We start from the raw sequence: 18,490 nt of genomic DNA on the forward strand, positions 1-18,490 counted from the left end.
CATGAACGATGCCCTTTCCCCTGAGAAACAAAACTCACCAGGCCAGGTTCCTGATGTCAGTTTGCAGGAGGCACTTGGCACTGTCAAACCAGACACAGTTGCCTGTGGGGGCACCTTGCATCTGGGAGATATCCTGAAGCATGCGGAATTTCAGCAGGCAGCCGGCCACTCCGGGCCACCGGGCCCTGGACACGAACGATGCCATTTCCCCTGAGAAACAAAACTCACCAGGCCAGGTTCCTGATGTCAGTTTGCAGGAGGCACTTGGCACTGTCAAACCAGACACAGTTGCCTGTGGGTGCACCTTGCATCTGGGAGATATCCTGAAGCATGCGGAATTTCAGCAGGCAGCCGGCCACTCCGGGACACCGGGCCCTGGACACGAACGATGCCCTTTCCCCTGAGAAACAAAACTCACCAGGCCAGGTTCCTGATGTCAGTCTGCAGGAGGCACTTGGCACTGTCAAACCAGACACAGTTGCCTGTGGGGGCACCTTGCATCTGGGAGTTATCCTGAACCATGCGGTATTTCAGCAGTCAGCCGGCCACTCCGGGCCACCGGGCCCTGGACACGAACCATGGCCTTTCCCCTGAGAAACAAAACACACCAGGCCAGGTTCCTGATGTCAGTTTGCAGGAGGCACTTGGCACTGCCAAACCAGACCCAGTTGCCTGTGGGGGCACCTTGCATCTGGGAGATATCCTGAAGCATGCGGAATTTCAGCAGGCAGCCGGCCACTCCGGGCCACCGGGCCCTGGACATGAACGATGCCATTTCCCCTGAGAAACAAAAGTCACCAGGCCAGGTTCCTGATGTCAGTTTGCAGGAGGCACTTGGCACTGTCAAACCAGACACAGTTGCCTGTGGGGGCACCTTGCATCTGGGAGATATCCGGAAGCATGCGGAATTTCAGCAGGCAGCCGGCCACTCCGGGCCACCGGGCCCTGGACAAGAACGATGCCATTTCCCCTGAGAAACAAAACTCACCAGGCCAGGTTCCTGATGTCAGTTTGCAGGAGGCACTTGGCACTGTCAAACAAGACACAGTTGTCTGTGGGGGCACCTTGCATCTGGGAGATATCCTGAAGCATGCGGAATTCCAGCAGGCAGCCGGCCACTCCGGGCCACCGGGCCCTGGACTCGAACGATGGCCTTTCCCCTGAGAAACAAAACTCACCAGGCCAGGTTCCTGATGTCAGTTTGCAGGAGGCACTTGGCACTGTCAAACCAGACACAGTTGCCTGTGGGGGCACCTTGCATCTGGGAGATATCCTGAAGCATGCGGAATATCAGCAGGCAGCCGGCCACTCCGGACCACCGGGCCCTGGACACAAACGATGCCCTTTCCCCTGAGAAACAAAACTCACCAGGCCAGGTTCCTGATGTCAGTTTGCAGGAGGCACTTGGCACTGTCAAACCAGACACAGTTGCCTGTGGGGGCACGTTGCATCTGGGAGATATCCTGAAGCATGCGGAATTTCAGCAGGCAGCCGGCCACTCCGGGCCACCGGGCCCTGGACACGAACGATGCCCTTTCCCCTGAGAAACAAAACTCACCAGGCCAGGTTCCTGATGTCAGTTTGCAGGAGGCACTTGGCACTGTCAAACCAGACACAGTTACCTGTGGGGGCACCATGCATCTGGGAGATATCCTGAAGCATGCGGAATTCCAGCAGGCAGCCGGCCACTCCGGGCCACCGGGCCCTGGACAGAAACGATGCCCTTTCCCCTGAGAAACAAAACTCACCAGGCCAGGTTCCTGATGTCAGTTTGCAGGAGGCACTTGGCACTCTCAAACCAGACACAGTTGCCTGTGGGTGCTCCTTGCATCTGGGAGATATCCTGAAGCATGCGGAATTTCAGCAGGCAGCCGGCCACTCCGGGCCACCGGGCCCTGGACACAAACGATGCCCTTTCCCCTGAGAAACAAAACTCACCAGGCCAGGTTCCTGATGTCAGTTTGCAGGAGGCACTTGGCACTGTCAAACCAGACACAGTTGCCTGTGGGGGCACCATGCATCTGGGAGATATCCTGAAGCATGCGGAATTTCAGCAGGCAGCCGGCCACTCCGGGCCACCGGGCCCTGGACACAAACGATGCCCTTTCCCCTGAGAAACAAAACTCACCAGGCCAGGTTCCTGATGTCAGTTTGCAGGAGGCACTTGGCACTGTCAAACCAGACACAGTTACCTGTGGGGGCACCATGCATCTGGGAGATATCCTGAAGCATGCGGAATTCCAGCAGGCAGCCGGCCACTCCGGGCCACCGGGCCCTGGACAGAAACGATGCCCTTTCCCCTGAGAAACAAAACTCACCAGGCCAGGTTCCTGATGTCAGTTTGCAGGAGGCACTTGGCACTCTCAAACCAGACACAGTTGCCTGTGGGTGCTCCTTGCATCTGGGAGATATCCTGAAGCATGCGGAATTTCAGCAGGCAGCCGGCCACTCCGGGCCACCGGGCCCTGGACACAAACGATGCCCTTTCCCCTGAGAAACAAAACTCACCAGGCCAGGTTCCTGATGTCAGTTTGCAGGAGGCACTTGGCACTGTCAAACCAGACACAGTTGCCTGTGGGGGCACCATGCATCTGGGAGATATCCTGAAGCATGCGGAATTTCAGCAGGCAGCCGGCCACTCCGGGCCACCGGGCCCTGGACACAAACGATGCCCTTTCCCCTGAGAAACAAAACTCACCAGGCCAGGTTCCTGATATCAGTTTGCAGGAGGCACTTGGCACTGTCAAACCAGACACAGTTGCCTGTGGGGGCACCTTGCATCTGGGAGATATCCTGAACCATGCGGAATTTCAGCAGGCAGCCGGTCACTCCGGGCCACCGGGCCCTGGACACAAACGATGCCCTTTCCCCTGAGAAACAAAACTCACCAGGCCAGGTTCCTGATGTCAGTTTGCAGGAGGCACTTGGCACTGTCAAACCAGACACAGTTGCCTGTGGGGGCACCTTGCATCTGGGAGATATCCTGAAGCATGCGGAATTTCAGCAGGCAGCCGGCCACTCCGGGCCACCGGGCCCTGGACATGAACGATGGCCTTTCCCCTGAGAAACAAAACTCACCAGGCCAGGTTCCTGATGTCAGTTTGCAGGAGGCACTTGGCACTGTCAAACCAGACACAGTTGCCTGTGGGGGCACCTTGCATCTGGGAGATATCCTGAAGCATGCGGAATTTCAGCAGGCAGCCGGCCACTCCGGGCCACCGGGTCCTGGACAGGAACGATGCCCTTTCCCCTGAGAAACAAAAGTCACCAGGCCAGGTTCCTGATGTCAGTTTGCAGGAGGCACTTGGCACTGTCAAACCAGACACAGTTGCCTGTGGGGGCACCTTGCATCTGGGAGATATCCTGAACCATGCGGAATTTCAGCAGGCAGCCGGCCACTCCGGGCCACCGGGCCCAAGACACGAACGATGCCCTTTCCCCTGAGAAACAAAACTCACCAGGCCAGGTTCCTGATGTCAGTTTGCAGGAGGCACTTGGCACTGTCAAACCAGACACAGTTGCCTGTGGGGGCACCTTGCATCTGGGAGATATCCTGAACCATGCGGAATTTCAGCAGGCAGCCGGCCACTCCGGGCCACCGGGCCCTGGACACGAACGATGGCCTTTCCCCTGAGAAACAAAACTCACCAGGCCAGGTTCCTGATGTCAGTTTGCAGGAGGCACTTGGCACTGTCAAACCAGACACAGTTGCCTGTGGGGGCACCTTGCATCTGGGAGATATCCTGAAGCATGCGGAATTTCAGCAGGCAGCCGGCCACTCCGGGCCACCGGGCCCTGGACACAAACGATGCCCTTTCCCCTGAGAAACAAAAGTCACCAGGCCAGGTTCCTGATGTCAGTTTGCAGGAGGCACTTGGCACTGTCAAACCAGACACAGTTGCCTGTGGGGGCACCTTGCATCTGGGAGATATCCTGAAGCATGCGGAATTCCAGCAGGCAGCCGGCCACTCCGGGCCACCGGGCCCTGGACTCGAACGATGGCCTTTCCCCTGAGAAACAAAACTCACCAGGCCAGGTTCCTGATGTCAGTTTGCAGGAGGCACTTGGCACTGTCAAACCAGACACAGTTGCCTGTGGGGGCACCTTGCATCTGGGAGATATCCTGAAGCATGCGGAATTTCAGCAGGCAGCCGGCCACTCCGGGCCACCGGGCCCTGGACACAAACGATGCCCTTTCCCCTGAGAAACAAAACTCATCAGGCCAGGTTCCTGAAGTCAGTTTGCAGGAGGCACTTGGCACTGTCAAACCAGACACAGTTGCCTGTGGGTGCACCTTGCATCTGGGAGATATCCTGAAGCATGCGGAATTTCAGCAGGCAGCCGGCCACTCCGGGCCACCGGGCCCTGGACACGAACGATGCCCTTTCCCCTGAGAAACAAAACTCACCAGGCCAGGTTCCTGATGTCAGTTTGCAGGAGGCACTTGGCACTGTCAAACCAGACACAGTTGCCTGTGGGGGCACCTTGCATCTGGGAGTTATCCTGAACCATGCGGTATTTCAGCAGGCAGCCGGCCACTCCGGGCCACCGGGCCCTGGACACGAACCATGGCCTTTCCCCTGAGAAACAAAACTCACCAGGCCAGGTTCCTGATGTCAGTTTGCAGGAGGCACTTGGCACTGCCAAACCAGACACAGTTGCCTGTGGGGGCACCTTGCATCTGGGAGATATCCTGAAGCATGCGGAATTTCAGCAGGCAGCCGGCCACTCCGGGCCACCGGGCCCTGGACACGAACGATGCCCTTTCCCCTGAGAAACAAAACTCACCAGGCCAGGTTCCTGATGTCAGTTTGCAGGAGGCACTTGGCACTGTCAAACCAGACACAGTTGCCTGTGGGGGCACCTTGCATCTGGGAGATATCCTGAACCATGCGGAATTTCAGCAGGCAGCCGGCCACTCCGGGCCACCGGGCCCTGGACATGAACGATGCCATTTCCCCTGAGAAACAAAAGTCACCAGGCCAGGTTCCTGATGTCAGTTTGCAGGAGGCACTTGGCACTGTCAAACCAGACACAGTTGCCTCTGGGGGCACCTTGCATCTGGGAGATATCCTGAACCATGCGGAATTTCAGCAGGCAGCCGGCCACTCCGGGCCACCGGGCCCTGGACAAGAACCATGCCATTTCCCCTGAGAAACAAAACTCACCAGGCCAGGTTCCTGATGTCAGTTTGCAGGAGGCACTTGGCACTGTCAAACAAGACACAGTTGCCTGTGGGGGCACCTTGCATCTGGGAGATATCCTGAAGCATGCGGAATTCCAGCAGGCAGCCGGCCACTCCGGGCCACCGGGCCCTGGACACGAACCATGCCCTTTCCCCTGAGAAACAAAACTCACCAGGCCAGGTTCCTGATGTCAGTTTGCAGGAGGCACATGGCACTCTGAAACCAGACACAGTTGCCTGTGGGGGCACCTTGCATCTGGGAGATATCCTGAAGCATGCGGAATTTCAGCAGGCAGCCGGCCACTCCGGGCCACCGGGCCCTGGACAGGAACGATGCCCTTTCCCCTGAGAAACAAAACTCACCAGGCCAGGTTCCTGATGTCAGTTTGCAGGAGGCACTTGGCACTGTCAAACCAGACACAGTTGCCTGTGGGGGCACCTTGCATCTGGGAGATATCCTGAACCATGCGGAATTTCAGCAGGCAGCCGGCCACTCCGGGCCACCGGGCCCAAGACACGAACGATGCCCTTTCCCCTGAGAAACAAAACTCACCAGGCCAGGTTCCTGATGTCAGTTTGCAGGAGGCACTTGGCACTGTCAAACCAGACACAGTTGCCTGTGGGGGCACCTTGCATCTGGGAGATATCCTGAACCATGCGGAATTTCAGCAGGCAGCCGGCCACTCCGGGCCACCGGGCCCTGGACACGAACGATGGCCTTTCCCCTGAGAAACAAAACTCACCAGGCCAGGTTCCTGATGTCAGTTTGCAGGAGGCACTTGGCACTGTCAAACCAGACACAGTTGCCTGTGGGGGCACCTTGCATCTGGGAGATATCCTGAAGCATGCGGAATTTCAGCAGGCAGCCGGCCACTCCGGGCCACCGGGCCCTGGACACAAACGATGCCCTTTCCCCTGAGAAACAAAAGTCACCAGGCCAGGTTCCTGATGTCAGTTTGCAGGAGGCACTTGGCACTGTCAAACCAGACACAGTTGCCTGTGGGGGCACCTTGCATCTGGGAGATATCCTGAAGCATGCGGAATTCCAGCAGGCAGCCGGCCACTCCGGGCCACCGGGCCCTGGACTCGAACGATGGCCTTTCCCCTGAGAAACAAAACTCACCAGGCCAGGTTCCTGATGTCAGTTTGCAGGAGGCACTTGGCACTGTCAAACCAGACACAGTTGCCTGTGGGGGCACCTTGCATCTGGGAGATATCCTGAAGCATGCGGAATTTCAGCAGGCAGCCGGCCACTCCGGGCCACCGGGCCCTGGACACAAACGATGCCCTTTCCCCTGAGAAACAAAACTCATCAGGCCAGGTTCCTGAAGTCAGTTTGCAGGAGGCACTTGGCACTGTCAAACCAGACACAGTTGCCTGTGGGTGCACCTTGCATCTGGGAGATATCCTGAAGCATGCGGAATTTCAGCAGGCAGCCGGCCACTCCGGGCCACCGGGCCCTGGACACGAACGATGCCCTTTCCCCTGAGAAACAAAACTCACCAGGCCAGGTTCCTGATGTCAGTTTGCAGGAGGCACTTGGCACTGTCAAACCAGACACAGTTGCCTGTGGGGGCACCTTGCATCTGGGAGTTATCCTGAACCATGCGGTATTTCAGCAGGCAGCCGGCCACTCCGGGCCACCGGGCCCTGGACACGAACCATGGCCTTTCCCCTGAGAAACAAAACTCACCAGGCCAGGTTCCTGATGTCAGTTTGCAGGAGGCACTTGGCACTGCCAAACCAGACACAGTTGCCTGTGGGGGCACCTTGCATCTGGGAGATATCCTGAAGCATGCGGAATTTCAGCAGGCAGCCGGCCACTCCGGGCCACCGGGCCCTGGACACGAACGATGCCCTTTCCCCTGAGAAACAAAACTCACCAGGCCAGGTTCCTGATGTCAGTTTGCAGGAGGCACTTGGCACTGTCAAACCAGACACAGTTGCCTGTGGGGGCACCTTGCATCTGGGAGATATCCTGAACCATGCGGAATTTCAGCAGGCAGCCGGCCACTCCGGGCCACCGGGCCCTGGACATGAACGATGCCATTTCCCCTGAGAAACAAAAGTCACCAGGCCAGGTTCCTGATGTCAGTTTGCAGGAGGCACTTGGCACTGTCAAACCAGACACAGTTGCCTCTGGGGGCACCTTGCATCTGGGAGATATCCTGAACCATGCGGAATTTCAGCAGGCAGCCGGCCACTCCGGGCCACCGGGCCCTGGACAAGAACCATGCCATTTCCCCTGAGAAACAAAACTCACCAGGCCAGGTTCCTGATGTCAGTTTGCAGGAGGCACTTGGCACTGTCAAACAAGACACAGTTGCCTGTGGGGGCACCTTGCATCTGGGAGATATCCTGAAGCATGCGGAATTCCAGCAGGCAGCCGGCCACTCCGGGCCACCGGGCCCTGGACACGAACCATGCCCTTTCCCCTGAGAAACAAAACTCACCAGGCCAGGTTCCTGATGTCAGTTTGCAGGAGGCACATGGCACTCTGAAACCAGACACAGTTGCCTGTGGGGGCACCTTGCATCTGGGAGATATCCTGAAGCATGCGGAATTTCAGCACGCAGCCGGCCACTCCGGGCCACCGGGCCCTGGACACAAACGATGCCCTTTCCCCTGAGAAACAAAACTCACCAGGCCAGGTTCCTGATGTCAGTTTGCAGGAGGCACTTGGCACTGTCAAACCAGACACAGTTGCCTGTGGGGGCACCTTGCATCTGGGAGATATCCTGAAGCATGCGGAATTTCAGCACGCAGCCGGCCACTCCGGGCCACCGGGCCCTGGACACAAACGATGCCCTTTCCCCTGAGAAACAAAACTCACCAGGCCAGGTTCCTGATGACAGTTTGCAGGAGGCACTTGGCACTGTCAAACCAGACACAGTTGCCTGTGGGGGCACCTTGCATCTGGGAGATATCCTGAACCATGCGGAATTTCAGCAGGCAGCCGGCCACTCCGGGCCACCGGGCCCTGGACACGAACGATGGCCTTTCCCCTGAGAAACAAAACTCACCAGGCCAGGTTCCTGATGTCAGTTTGCAGGAGGCACTTGGCACTGTCAAACCAGACACAGTTGCCTGTGGGTGCACGTTGTATCTGGGAGATATCCTGAAGCATGCGGAATTTCAGCAGGCAGCCGGCCACTCCGTGCCACCGGGCCCTGGACACGAACGATGGCCTTTGCCCTGAGAAACAAAACTCACCAGGCCAGGTTCCTGATGACAGTTTGCAGGAGGCACTTGGCACTGGAAACCAGACACAGTTGCCTGTGGGGGCACCTTGCATCTGGGAGATATCCTGAACCATGCGGAATTTCAGCAGGCAGCCGGCCACTCCGGGCCACCGGGCCCTGGACACGAACGATGGCCGTTCCCCTGAGAAACAAAAGTCACCAGGCCAGGTTCCTGATGTCAGTTTGCAGGAGGCACTTGGCACTGTCAAACCAGACACAGTTGCCTGTGGGGGCACCTTGCATCTGGGAGATATCCTGAAGCATGCGGAATTTCAGCAGGCAGCCGGCCACTCCGGGCCACCGGGCCCTGGACACGAACGATGCCCTTTCCCCTGAGAAACAAAACTCACCAGGCCAGGTTCCTGATGACAGTTTGCAGGAGGCACTTGGCACTGTCAAACCAGACACAGTTGCCTGTGGGGGCACCTTGCATCTGGGAGATATCCTGAAGCATGCGGAATTTCAGCAGGCAGCCGGCCACTCCGGGCCACCGGGCCGTGGACACGAACCATGGCCGTTCCCCTGAGAAACAAAACTCACCAGGCCAGGTTCCTGATGTCAGTTTGCAGGAGGCACTTGGCACTGCCAAACCAGACACAGTTGCCTGTGGGTGCACCTTGCATCTGGGAGATATCCTGAAGCATGCGGAATTTCAGCAGGCAGCCGGCCACTCCGGGCCACCGGGCCCTGGACATGAACGATGCCATTTCCCCTGAGAAACAAAACTCACCAGGCCAGGTTCCTGATGTCAGTTTGCAGGAGGCACTTGGCACTGTCAAACCAGACACAGTTGCCTGTGGGGGCACCTTGCATCTGGGAGATATCCTGAAGCATGCGGTATTTCAGCAGGCAGCCGGCGACTCCGGGCCACTGGGCCCTGGACACGAACGATGGCCTTTGCCCTGAGAAACAAAACTCACCAGGCCAGGTTCCTGATGTCAGTTTGCAGGAGGCACTTGGCACTGTCAAACCAGACACAGTTGCCTGTGGGGGCACCTTGCATCTGGGAGATATCCTGAAGCATGCGGAATTCCAGCAGGCAGCCGGCCACTCCGGGCCACCGGGCCCTGGACACGAACGATGCCCTTTCCCCTGAGAAACAAAACTCACCAGGCCAGGTTCCTGATGTCAGTTTGCAGGAGGCACTTGGCACTCTCAAACCAGACACAGTTGCCTGTGGGGGCACCTTGCATCTGGGAGATATCCTGAAGTATGCGGAATTTCAGCAGGCAGCCGGCACTCCGGGCCACCGGGCTCTGGACACAAACGATGCCCTTTCCCCTGAGAAACAAAACTCACCAGGCCAGGTTCCTGATGTCAGTTTGCAGGAGGCACTTGGCACTGTCAAACCAGACACAGTTGCCTGTGGGGGCGCCATGCATCTGGGAGATATCCTGAACCATGCGGAATTTCAGCAGGCAGCCGGCCACTCCGGGCCACCGGGCCCTGGACACAAACGATGCCCTTTCCCCTGAGAAACAAAACTCACCAGGCCAGGTTCCTGATCTCAGTTTGCAGGAGGCACTTGGCACTCTCAAACCAGACACAGTTGCCTGTGGGTGCTCCTTGCATCTGGGAGATATCCTGAAGCATGCGGAATTTCAGCAGGCAGCCGGCACTCCGGGCCACCGGGCCCTGGACACAAACGATGCCCTTTCCCCTGAGAAACAAAACTCACCAGGCCAGGTTCCTGATGTCAGTTTGCAGGAGGCACTTGGCACTGTCAAACCAGACACAGTTGCCTGTGGGGGCACCATGCATCTGGGAGATATCCTGAAGCATGCGGAATTTCAGCAGGCAGCCGGCCACTCCGGGCCACCGGGCCCTGGACACAAACGATGCCCTTTCCCCTGAGAAACAAAACTCACCAGGCCAGGTTCCTGATGTCAGTTTGCAGGAGGCACTTGGCACTGTCAAACCAGACACAGTTGCCTGTGGGGGCACCTTGCATCTGGGAGATATCCTGAAGCATGCGGAATTTCAGCAGGCAGCCGGCCACTCCGGGCCACCGGGCCCTGGACACGAACGATGCCCTTTCCCCTGAGAAACAAAACTCACCAGGCCAGGTTCCTGATGTCAGTTTGCAGGAGGCACTTGGCACTGTCAAACCAGACACAGTTGCTTGTGGGGGCACCTTGCATCTGGGAGATATCCTGAAGCATGCGGAATTTCAGCAGGCAGCCGGCCACTCCGGGCCACCGGGCCCTGGACAAGAACGATGCCATTTCCCCTGAGAAACAAAACTCACCAGGCCAGGTTCCTGATGTCAGTTTGCAGGAGGCACTTGGCACTGTCAAACCAGACACAGTTGCCTGTGGGGGCACCTTGCATCTGGGAGATATCCTGAAGCATACGGAATTTCAGCAGGCAGCCGGCCACTCTGGGCCACCGGGCCCAAGACAGGAACGATGCCCTTTCCCCTGAGAAACAAAACTCACCAGGCCAGGTTCCTGATGTCAGTTTGCAGGAGGCACTTGGCACTGTCAAACCAGACACAGTTGTCTGTGGGGGCACCTTGCATCTGGGAGATATCCTGAACCATGCGGAATTCCAGCAGGCAGCCGGCCACTCCGGGCCACCGGGCCCTGGACACGAACGATGCCCTTTCCCCTGAGAAACAAAACTCACCAGGCCAGGTTCCTGATGTCAGTTTGCAGGAGGCACTTGGCACTGTCAAACCAGACACAGTTGCCTGTGGGTGCACCTTGCATCTGGGAGATATCCTGAACCATGCGGAATTTCAGCAGGCAGCCGGCCACTCCGGGCCACCGGGCCATGGACACGAACCATGGCCTTTCCCCTGAGAAAAAAAAGTCACCAGGCCAGGTTCCTGATGTCAGTTTGCAGGAGGCACTTGGCACTGCCAAACCAGACACAGTTGCCTGTGGGTGCACCTTGCATCTGGGAGATATCCTGAAGCATGCGGAATTTCAGCAGGCAGCCGGCCACTCCGGGCCACCGGGCCCTGGACACGAACGATGGCCTTTCCCCTGAGAAACAAAAGTCACCAGGCCAGGTTCCTGATGTCAGTTTGCAGGAGGCACTTGGCACTGTCAAACCAGACACAGTTGCCTGTGGGTGCACGTTGTATCTGGGAGATATCCTGAAGCATGCGGAATTTCAGCAGGCAGCCGGCCACTCCGGGCCACCGGGCCCTGGACACGAACGATGGCCTTTCCCCTGAGAAACAAAACTCACCAGGCCAGGTTCCTGATGTCAGTTTGCAGGAGGCACTTGGCACTGTCAAACCAGACACAGTTGCCTGTGGGGGCACCTTGCATCTGGGAGATATCCTGAAGCATGCGGAATTTCAGCAGGCAGCCGGCCACTCCGGGCCACCGGGCCCTGGACACGAACGATGGCCGTTCCCCTGAGAAACAAAAGTCACCAGGCCAGGTTCCTGATGTCAGTTTGCAGGAGGCACTTGGCACTGTCAAACCAGACACAGTTGCCTGTGGGGGCACCTTGCATCTGGGAGATATCCTGAAGCATGCGGAATTTCAGCAGGCAGCCGGCCACTCCGGGCCACCGGGCCCTGGACACAAACGATGCCCTTTCCCCTGAGAAACAAAACTCACCAGGCCAGGTTCCTGATGACAGTTTGCAGGAGGCACTTGGCACTGTCAAACCAGACACAGTTGCCTGTGGGGGCACCTTGCATCTGGGAGATATCCTGAAGCATGCGGAATTTCAGCAGGCAGCCGGCCACTCCGGGCCACCGGGCCGTGGACACGAACCATGGCCGTTCCCCTGAGAAACAAAACTCACCAGGCCAGGTTCCTGATGTCAGTTTGCAGGAGGCACTTGGCACTGCCAAACCAGACACAGTTGCCTGTGGGGGCACCTTGCATCTGGGAGATATCCTGAAGCATGCGGAATTTCAGCAGGCAGCCGGCCACTCCGGGCCACCGGGCCCTGGACATGAACGATGCCATTTCCCCTGAGAAACAAAACTCACCAGGCCAGGTTCCTGATGTCAGTTTGCAGGAGGCACTTGGCACTGTCAAACCAGACACAGTTGCCTGTGGAGGCACCTTGCATCTGGGAGTTATCCTGAACCATGCGGTATTTCAGCAGGCAGCCGGCGACTCCGGGCCACCGGGCCCTGGACACGAACGATGGCCTTTCCCCTGAGAAACAAAACTCACCAGGCCAGGTTCCTGATGTCAGTTTGCAGGAGGCACTTGGCACTGTCAAACCAGACACAGTTGCCTGTGGGGGCACCTTGCATCTGGGAGATATCCTGAAGCATGCGGAATTCCAGCAGGCAGCCGGCCACTCCGGGCCACCGGGCCCTGGACACGAACCATGCCCTTTCCCCTGAGAAACAAAACTCACCAGGCCAGGTTCCTGATGTCAGTTTGCAGGAGGCACTTGGCACTGCCAAACCAGACACAGTTGCCTGTGGGTGCACCTTGCATCTGGGAGATATCCTGAACCATGCGGAATTTCAGCAGGCAGCCGGCCACTCCGGGCCACCGGGCCCTGGACACGAACGATGCCCTTTCCCCTGAGAAACAAAACTCACCAGGCCAGGTTCCTGATGTCAGTTTGCAGGAGGCACTTGGCACTGTCAAACCAGACACAGTTGCCTGTGGGTGCACGTTGCATCTGGGAGATATCCTGAAGCATGCGGAATTTCAGCACGCAGCCGGCCACTCCAGGCCACCGGGCCCTGGACACGAACGATGGCCTTTCCCCTGAGAAACAAAACTCACCAGGCCAGGTTCCTGATGACAGTTTGCAGGAGGCACTTGGCACTGTCAAACCAGACACAGTTGCCTGTGGGGGCACCTTGCATCTGGGAGATATCCTGAAGCATACGGAATTTCAGCAGGCAGCCGGCCACTCCGGGCCACCGGGTCCTGGACAGGAACGATGCCCTTTCCCCTGAGAAACAAAACTCACCAGGCCAGGTTCCTGATGTCAGTTTGCAGGAGGCACTTGGCACTGTCATACCAGACACAGTTGCCTGTGGGGGCACCTTGCATCTGGGAGATATCCTGAAGCATGCGGAATTCCAGCAGGCAGCCGGCCACTCCGGGCCACCGGGCCCTGGACACAAACGATGGCCTTTCCCCTGAGAAACAAAACTCACCAGGCCAGGTTCCTGATGTCAGTTTGCAGGAGGCACTTGGCACTGTCAAACCAGACACAGTTGCCTGTGGGGGCACCTTGCATCTGGGAGATATCCTGAAGCATGCGGAATTTCAGCAGGCAGCCGGCCACTCCGGGCCACCGGGCCCTGGACACGAACGATGCCATTTCCCCTGAGAAACAAAACTCACCAGGCCAGGTTCCTGATGTCAGTTTGCAGGAGGCACTTGGCACTGTCAAACCAGACACAGTTGCCTGTGGGTGCACCTTGCATCTGGGAGATATCCTGAAGCATGCGGAATTTCAGCAGGCAGCCGGCCACTCCGGGCCACCGGGCCCTGGACACGAACGATGCCCTTTCCCCTGAGAAACAAAACTCACCAGGCCAGGTTCCTGATGTCAGTTTGCAGGAGGCACTTGGCACTGTCAAACCAGACACAGTTGCCTGTGGGGGCACCTTGCATCTGGGAGTTATCCTGAACCATGCGGTATTTCAGCAGGCAGCCGGCCACTCCGGGCCACCGGGCCCTGGACACGAACCATGGCCTTTCCCCTGAGAAACAAAACTCACCAGGCCAGGTTCCTGATGTCAGTTTGCAGGAGGCACTTGGCACTGCCAAACCAGACACAGTTGCCTGTGGGGGCACCTTGCATCTGGGAGATATCCTGAAGCATGCGGAATTTCAGCAGGCAGCCGGCCACTCCGGGCCACCGGGCCCTGGACACGAACGATGCCCTTTCCCCTGAGAAACAAAACTCACCAGGCCAGGTTCCTGATGTCAGTTTGCAGGAGGCACTTGGCACTGTCAAACCAGACACAGTTGCCTGTGGGGGCACCTTGCATCTGGGAGATATCCTGTACCATGCGGAATTTCAGCAGGCAGCCGGCCACTCCGGGCCACCGGGCCCTGGACATGAACGATGCCATTTCCCCTGAGAAACAAAAGTCACCAGGCCAGGTTCCTGATGTCAGTTTGCAGGAGGCACTTGGCACTGTCAAACCAGACACAGTTGCCTGTGGGGGCACCTTGCATCTGGGAGATATCCGGAAGCATGCGGAATTTCAGCAGGCAGCCGGCCACTCCGGGCCACCGGGCCCTGGACAAGAACGATGCCATTTCCCCTGAGAAACAAAACTCACCAGGCCAGGTTCCTGATGTCAGTTTGCAGGAGGCACTTGGCACTGTCAAACAAGACACAGTTGTCTGTGGGGGCACCTTGCATCTGGGAGATATCCTGAAGCATGCGGAATTCCAGCAGGCAGCCGGCCACTCCGGGCCACCGGGCCCTGGACACGAACCATGCCCTTTCCCCTGAGAAACAAAACTCACCAGGCCAGGTTCCTGATGTCAGTTTGCAGGAGGCACATGGCACTCTGAAACCAGACACAGTTGTCTGTGGGGGCACCTTGCATCTGGGAGATATCCTGAAGCATGCGGAATTTCAGCAGGCAGCCGGCCACTCCGGGCCACCGGGCCCTGGACAGGAACGATGCCCTTTCCCCTGAGAAACAAAACTCACCAGGCCAGGTTCCTGATGTCAGTTTGCAGGAGGCACTTGGCACTGTCAAACCAGACACAGTTGCCTGTGGGGGCACCTTGCATCTGGGAGATATCCTGAAGCATGCGGAATTTCAGCACGCAGCCGGCCACTCCGGGCCACCGGGCCCTGGACACAAACGATGCCCTTTCCCCTGAGAAACAAAAGTCACCAGGCCAGGTTCCTGATGTCAGTTTGCAGGAGGCACTTGGCACTGTCAAACCAGACACAGTTGCCTGTGGGGGCACCTTGCATCTGGGAGATATCCTGAAGCATACGGAATTCCAGCAGGCAGCCGGCGACTCCGGGCCACCGGGCCCTGGACACAAACGATGCCCTTTCCCCTGAGAAACAAAAGTCACCAGGCCAGGTTCCTGATGTCAGTTTGCAGGAGGCACTTGGCACTGTCAAACCAGACACAGTTGTCTGTGGGGGCACCTTGCATCTGGGAGATATCCTGAAGCATGCGGAATTTCAGCAGGCAGCCGGCCACTCCGGGCCACCGGGCCCTGGACACGAACGATGGCCTTTCCCCTGAGAAACAAAACTCACCAGGCCAGGTTCCTGATGTCAGTTTGCAGGAGGCACTTGGCACTGTCAAACCAGACACAGTTGCCTGTGGGTGCACGTTGTATCTGGGAGATATCCTGAAGCATGCGGAATTTCAGCAGGCAGCCGGCCACTCCGGGCCACCGGGCCCTGGACACGAACGATGGCCTTTGCCCTGAGAAACAAAACTCACCAGGCCAGGTTCCTGATGTCAGTTTGCAGGAGGCACTTGGCACTGTCAAACCAGACACAGTTGCCTGTGGGGGCACCTTGCATCTGGGAGATATCCTGAAGCATGCGGAATTTCAGCAGGCAGCCGGCCACTCCGGGCCACCGGGCCCTGGACACGAACGATGGCCGTTCCCCTGAGAAACAAAAGTCACCAGGCCAGGTTCCTGATGTCAGTTTGCAGGAGGCACTTGGCACTGTCAAACCAGACACAGTTGCCTGTGGGGGCACCTTGCATCTGGGAGATATCCTGAAGCATGCGGAATTTCAGCAGGCAGCCGGCCACTCCGGGCCACCGGGCCCTGGACACGAACGATGCCCTTTCCCCTGAGAAACAAAACTCACCAGGCCAGGTTCCTGATGACAGTTTGCAGGAGGCACTTGGCACTGTCAAACCAGACACAGTTGCCTGTGGGGGCACCTTGCATCTGGGAGATATCCTGAAGCATGCGGAATTTCAGCAGGCAGCCGGCCACTCCGGGCCACCGGGCCGTGGACACGAACCATGGCCGTTCCCCTGAGAAACAAAACTCACCAGGCCAGGTTCCTGATGTCAGTTTGCAGGAGGCACTTGGCACTGCCAAACCAGACACAGTTGCCTGTGGGGGCACCTTGCATCTGGGAGATATCCTGAAGCATGCGGAATTTCAGCAGGCAGCCGGCCACTCCGGGCCACCGGGCCCTGGACATGAACGATGCCATTTCCCCTGAGAAACAAAACTCACCAGGCCAGGTTCCTGATGTCAGTTTGCAGGAGGCACTTGGCACTGTCAAACCAGACACAGTTGCCTGTGGAGGCACCTTGCATCTGGGAGTTATCCTGAACCATGCGGTATTTCAGCAGGCAGCCGGCGACTCCGGGCCACCGGGCCCTGGACACGAACGATGCCCTTTCCCCTGAGAAACAAAACTCACCAGGCCAGGTTCCTGATGTCAGTTTGCAGGAGGCACTTGGCACTGTCAAACCAGACACAGTTGCCTGTGGGTGCACGTTGCATCTGGGAGATATCCTGAAGCATGCGGAATTTCAGCACGCAGCCGGCCACTCCAGGCCACCGGGCCCTGGACACGAACGATGGCCTTTCCCCTGAGAAACAAAACTCACCAGGCCAGGTTCCTGATGACAGTTTGCAGGAGGCACTTGGCACTGTCAAACCAGACACAGTTGCCTGTGGGGGCACCTTGCATCTGGGAGATATCCTGAAGCATACGGAATTTCAGCAGGCAGCCGGCCACTCCGGGCCACCGGGTCCTGGACAGGAACGATGCCCTTTCCCCTGAGAAACAAAACTCACCAGGCCAGGTTCCTGATGTCAGTTTGCAGGAGGCACTTGGCACTGTCAAACCAGACACAGTTGCCTGTGGGGGCACCTTGCATCTGGGAGATATCCTGAAGCATGCGGAATTCCAGCAGGCAGCCGGCCACTCCGGGCCACCGGGCCCTGGACACAAACGATGGCCTTTCCCCTGAGAAACAAAACTCACCAGGCCAGGTTCCTGATGTCAGTTTGCAGGAGGCACTTGGCACTGTCAAACCAGACACAGTTGCCTGTGGGGGCACCTTGCATCTGGGAGATATCCTGAAGCATGCGGAATTTCAGCAGGCAGCCGGCCACTCCGGGCCACCGGGCCCTGGACACGAACGATGCCATTTCCCCTGAGAAACAAAACTCACCAGGCCAGGTTCCTGATGTCAGTTTGCAGGAGGCACTTGGCACTGTCAAACCAGACACAGTTGCCTGTGGGTGCACCTTGCATCTGGGAGATATCCTGAAGCATGCGGAATTTCAGCAGGCAGCCGGCCACTCCGGGCCACCGGGCCCTGGACACGAACGATGCCCTTTCCCCTGAGAAACAAAACTCACCAGGCCAGGTTCCTGATGTCAGTTTGCAGGAGGCACTTGGCACTGTCAAACCAGACACAGTTGTCTGTGGGGGCACCTTGCATCTGGGAGTTATCCTGAACCATGCGGTATTTCAGCAGGCAGCCGGCCACTCCGGGCCACCGGGCCCTGGACACGAACCATGGCCTTTCCCCTGAGAAACAAAACTCACCAGGCCAGGTTCCTGATGTCAGTTTGCAGGAGGCACTTGGCACTGCCAAACCAGACACAGTTGCCTGTGGGGGCACCTTGCATCTGGGAGATATCCTGAAGCATGCGGAATTTCAGCAGGCAGCCGGGCACTCCGGGCCACCGGGCCCTGGACACGAACGATGCCCTTTCCCCTGAGAAACAAAACTCACCAGGCCAGGTTCCTGATGTCAGTTTGCAGGAGGCACTTGGCACTGTCAAACCAGACACAGTTGCCTGTGGGGGCACCTTGCATCTGGGAGATATCCTGAACCATGCGGAATTTCAGCAGGCAGCCGGCCACTCCGGGCCACCGGGCCCTGGACATGAACGATGCCATTTCCCCTGAGAAACAAAAGTCACCAGGCCAGGTTCCTGATGTCAGTTTGCAGGAGGCACTTGGCACTGTCAAACCAGACACAGTTGCCTGTGGGGGCACCTTGCATCTGGGAGATATCCGGAAGCATGCGGAATTTCAGCAGGCAGCCGGCCACTCCGGGCCACCGGGCCCTGGACAAGAACGATGCCATTTCCCCTGAGAAACAAAACTCACCAGGCCAGGTTCCTGATGTCAGTTT

The sequence above is a fragment of the Passer domesticus genome, chromosome 26 (assembly GCF_036417665.1).
Source record: "Passer domesticus isolate bPasDom1 chromosome 26, bPasDom1.hap1, whole genome shotgun sequence".
Classification (NCBI taxonomy): domain Eukaryota; kingdom Metazoa; phylum Chordata; class Aves; order Passeriformes; family Passeridae; genus Passer; species Passer domesticus.